Below are 5013 nucleotides of genomic sequence, written 5' to 3' on the forward strand. Positions count from 1 at the left end.
GTTGGGTATGCTTTGTTTTCTACCACAACTGCTACCTACCCACCCAGCTACCTAACTTTCGTGGACTGGTCGAAACTGGCTAGAAACTGCCAGGAATTGAATTTGGGCCTGAAACTAGAGAAATGGAGTAAAAAAGGCATGTACCCAAAGCAGATTGATTAGAAAGATAAAATAGTTCTGTTGCCACTGATGCTTTCACGGCCCGTACTTACAGACATAATACTGTATAGGCTTTTGGGCTTGTGCTGTGTCAAGAAAATAAGGTGAAATTCTTTACATTTCACAGAGAACTGTGCTCTGCATCATCAGAGGAAAATCTCGACTGTTCATGAGAAAGGCTTCTTAAACAATGACTTTTTGAAATTTAGACGTTATAGTTCAAGTGGAAATGGTACGTTCATTCGTCACCAGATGGCTCCCCGGACATGACACAGCGCTAGCGTTCGAAGCAGAAGCTGACCAAACCATCAGAATCAGTCTAAGAGGGTCACATAACATGTGTATGTAACATATGACATTGACAGAAGCCTGGAATGAAACATCTGGCGATGAGGAATGTACGAATTTGGAAAACACCGAAACGAAATAATAGGGAAGGGAACTACCTACTTAAATCCTTAATGGCTGGCAACCAGGTATTACTTAATTGATAGCCAGTGTCCCTGTTGAAATTGTTAGGATTTCTACGTATTTCCACAGCTTCCTATATAATCCCGGACCTGTAGTGTCTAGTGTGGGTAAGAGCTCGAGCATCGTGGAACATGACATCACGACCCGATGATAGAGCGTGCTCAGCTATTGCCAATTTGTCTGGCTGGTTGAGACGAATATTACGTTCATGTTCTTTGATATGGGTACCAATGGACCGGCATGTTTGGCCAATGTATACCTTACCACAAGTACGGGGAATTTCGTATACCCCAGGATGTAAAATTGGGGACAATTTGTCCTTGGTTTTACTCAGACTGTGAGCAGTTTTGGTGGCGGTGCCAAACATGGTTTTTATATTGTGTTTGCGGAGGACCTTGGCAATTCGATCTGTGGTGTTGTGAATGTAAGACAAGTAGGCAGTTTCTTTCACTTCTTCCTACTGTGAGCTTTGCTTGGTCGTTTCTCTGGGATGCAGGGTTCTAGGAATCTGCTGTAATCATTACCCTTGAACGTGACTGTGAGCGTGTCCATCTCCACCTGGATATTTGATGGCTCACAAATGCGTCTCGTCCTCTCGGTGAGTGTCGTGAGAATGCCTTGTTTTTGTGCTGGATGGTGGTGAGAATCTGCACGAAGATAGCGATTTGTGTGGGTAGGCTTACGATAGACGGTATTTCCTAAGGAGCCGTCCGGTTTCTTTCTTTCTAGAACATCCAAGAAAGGAAGACATTCGTCCGACTCAATCTCCATAGTGAATTTAATTTAAGGATGTTGCTGATTTGGGTGGTTTAGAAATAGATGAAGTTTTTCAGGACGTTCTGTCCAGACCACAAATGCATCATCAACATACCTCCACCATATTATAGGTTTGATGGGCACCGAAGCAATAGCCTCCTCAAAATGCCCCATAAAAAAATTAGCCACTACGCGTGAAAGTGGACTTCCCATAGCCACGTCGTCCGTCTTTTCATAAAAATTCCCACCCCTCAAGAAATAGCTGGAAGTCATGCAGTGGTAAAATAGTAATGTCCTCAAGGAACAAGTGTTCAATGAGAGAAATGACCGAGTTAATTGGCACTTTAGTGATCAAGGACTCCAGGTCGACTCACCAAAAGTGCATTAGGTTGAAGGGTTATGGTTGACAGCTTGTTGATGAAATACTGGCAGTCCCTGACGTATGATTCAGTACGTCCTATGATTGGCTGAAGCAATTTGCTTAGGTATTTAGCCAGAGCATACGTAAGAGAACCTATCACACTAACAATAGGTCTGAGGGGAATGTCATTTTTATGGATCTTAGGCAGTCCATACAATCTAGGTGGCACTGCATCCCCCGGGGATAGATGTTTAGCCTCCTCTTTTGGAAGTGAAGATTGCCTTAAGAGCTTCATGGTGGCGTTGCACAAGAGTGGTGGGGTCATATGAGCTCAGTCTGTAAACAGGCTCTGACAATATAGCCGGCTCCAAGATGCTTGAGCTCTTACCCACACTAGACACTACAGGTCCAGGATTATACGGGAAGCTGTGGAAATACGTAGAAATCATAACAATTTCAACAGGGGCACTGGCTATCAATTAAGTAATACCTGGTTGCCAGCCATTAAGGATTTACGTAGGTAGTTCCCTTCCTTGCCCTTCACCATTGTTATTTTGTCTTGGGTGTTTTCCAAATTCGTACGTTCCTTATCGCATACCTGCCAACTTTCCCGATTTAGACGGGAGACTCCCGATTTTCGACAGTTTTTCCCGCCTCCTGATTATTCGATTATTTCTCCCGATTTTAGCTTTTTATTGTGAAATTTAAACATTTGTTTTCAAATCCCGCCATTTCAGCTTTTTACGCAAGTGACCGGAAGTCTTCGGTTCATTGGCCGCTTTCAAATTTGTTTGGAAGGGTAATAGGGAGGTACATTCAGGGAAACGAGATGGCCTAGGGAGCGGTGATAAGGGAACAGGGAACTGGAAATCAAGTAGGGATGACATAAAATTGTTAGTGCTGAACTGTAGAAGTATTGTAAAGAAAGGAATAGAATTAAGTAATTTAATAGATATATGTTTACCAGATATTGTAATAGGAGTTGAATCATGGCTGAGAAATGATATAATGGATGCAGAAATTTTCTCACGTCACTGGAGTGTGTATCGTAGAGATAGGATAGGAAAGGTGGGAGGGGGAGTTTTCATTCTGGTGAAAGAAGAATTTGTAAGCTACGAAAAAGTTAAAGATGAGACACATGAAATTCTAGGTGTAAGGCTCATTTCTAAAGATAATAGGCAACTTGATATATTTGGAGTGTACAGATCGGGAAAGGGTAGCACTGCTGCGGATTTGGAATTATTTGATAGGATAGTCAGCTATGTGGGAAACGACATGGAAAGAAATGTGATTGTAGCGGGAGATCTGAATTTGCCAGATGTAAATTGGGAAGGAAATGCGAACGACAGGAAGCATGACCAACAAATGGCAAATAAGTTAATATGGGAAGGACAGCTGATTCAGAAAGTGATGGAACCAACCAGAGGGAAAAATATCCTGGATGTGGTGCTGATAAAACCAGATGAGCTCTATAGGGAAACTGAAGTAATAGATGGTATTAGTGATCATGAAGCTGTTTTTGTGGTAGTTAAAAATAAATGCGATAGAAAGGAAGGTCTTAAAAGTAGGACTGTTAGGCAGTACCATATGGCTGATAAAGCAGGTATGAGGCAGTTTCTAAAAAGTAACTATGATCGGTGGAAAACGGTAAATAAAAATGTAAACAGACTCTGGGATGGGTTTAAAGAAATTGTTGAGGAATGCAAAAACAGGTTTGTACCTTTAAGGGTGGTAAGGAATGGTAAAGACCCACCTTATTATAATAGAGAAATAAAGAGACTAAGAAGGAGGTGCAGACTGGAAAGAAATAGAGTTAGAAATGGCTGTGGAAGTAAGGAGAAATTGAAGGAACTTACTAGAAAATTGAATCTAGCAAAGAAGGCAGCTAAGGATAACATGATGGCAAGCATAATTGGCAGTCATACAAATTTTAGTGAAAAATGGAAGGGTATGTATAGGTATTTTAAGGCAGAAACAGGTTCCAAGAAGGACATTCCAGGAATAATTAATGAACAAGGGGAGTGTGTATGTGAGGATCTTCAAGAGGCAGAAGTATTCAGTCGGTTACAAGGATAATGTCGAGATAGAGGAAGAGACTAAGGCCAAAGAAGTAATAAAATTTACATATGATAACAATGACATTTACAATAAGATACAAAAGTTGAAAACTAGAAAAGCGGCTGGAATTGATCAGATTTCTGGGGATATACTAAAGACAATGGGTTGGAATGTAGTACCATATCTGAAGTACTTATTTGATTATTGTTTGGTCGAAGGAGCTATACCAGATGAATGGAGAGTTGCTATAGTAGCCCCTGTGTATAAAGGAAAGGGTGATAGACATAAAGCTGAAAATTACAGGCCAGTAAGTTTGACATGCATTGTATGTAAGCTTTGGGAAGGCATTCTTTCTGATTATATTAGACATGTTTGTGAAATTAATAACTGGTTCGATAGAAGGCAATTCGGTTTTAGGAAAGGTTATTCCACTGAAGCTCAACTTGTAGGATTCCAGCAAGATATAGCAGATATCTTGGATTCTGGAGGTCATATGGACTGTATCGCGATTGACATGTCTAAAGCATTTGATAGGGTGGATCATGGGAGACTACTGGCAAAAATGAGTGCAATTGGACTAGACAAAAGAGTGACTGAATGGGTTGCTATATTTCTAGAAAATAGATCTCAGAGAGTTAGAGTAGGTGAAGCTTTGTCTGACCCTGTAATAGTTGAGAGGGGAGTTCCTCAGGGCAGTGTTATCGGACCTTTATGTTTTCTTATATATATAAATGATATGAGTAAAGGAGTGGAATCGGAGGTAAGGCTGTTTGCGGATGATGTTATTCTCTATAGAGTGATAAATAAGTTACAAGATTGTGAGCAACTGCAACATGACCTCGAAAATGTTGTGAGATGGACAGCAGGCAATGGTATGTTGATAAATGGGGTTAAAAGTCAGGTTGTGAGTTTCACAAATAGAAAAAGTCCTCTCAGTTTTAATTACTGCATTGATGGGGTGAAAGTTCCTTTTGGGGATCATTGTAAGTATCTAGGTGTTAATATAAGGAAAGATCTTCACTGGGGTAATCACATAAATGGGATTGTAAATAAAGGGTACCGATCTCTACACATGGTTATGAGGGTGTTTAGGGGTTGTAGTAAGGATGTAAAGGAGAGTGCATATAAGTCTCTGGTAAGACCCCAACACTAGTATGGTTCCAGTGTATGGGACCCTCACCAGGATTACCTGATTAGAGAACTGGAAA

The sequence above is a fragment of the Anabrus simplex genome, chromosome 1 (genome assembly GCF_040414725.1).
Source record: "Anabrus simplex isolate iqAnaSimp1 chromosome 1, ASM4041472v1, whole genome shotgun sequence".
NCBI lineage: Eukaryota > Metazoa > Arthropoda > Insecta > Orthoptera > Tettigoniidae > Anabrus > Anabrus simplex.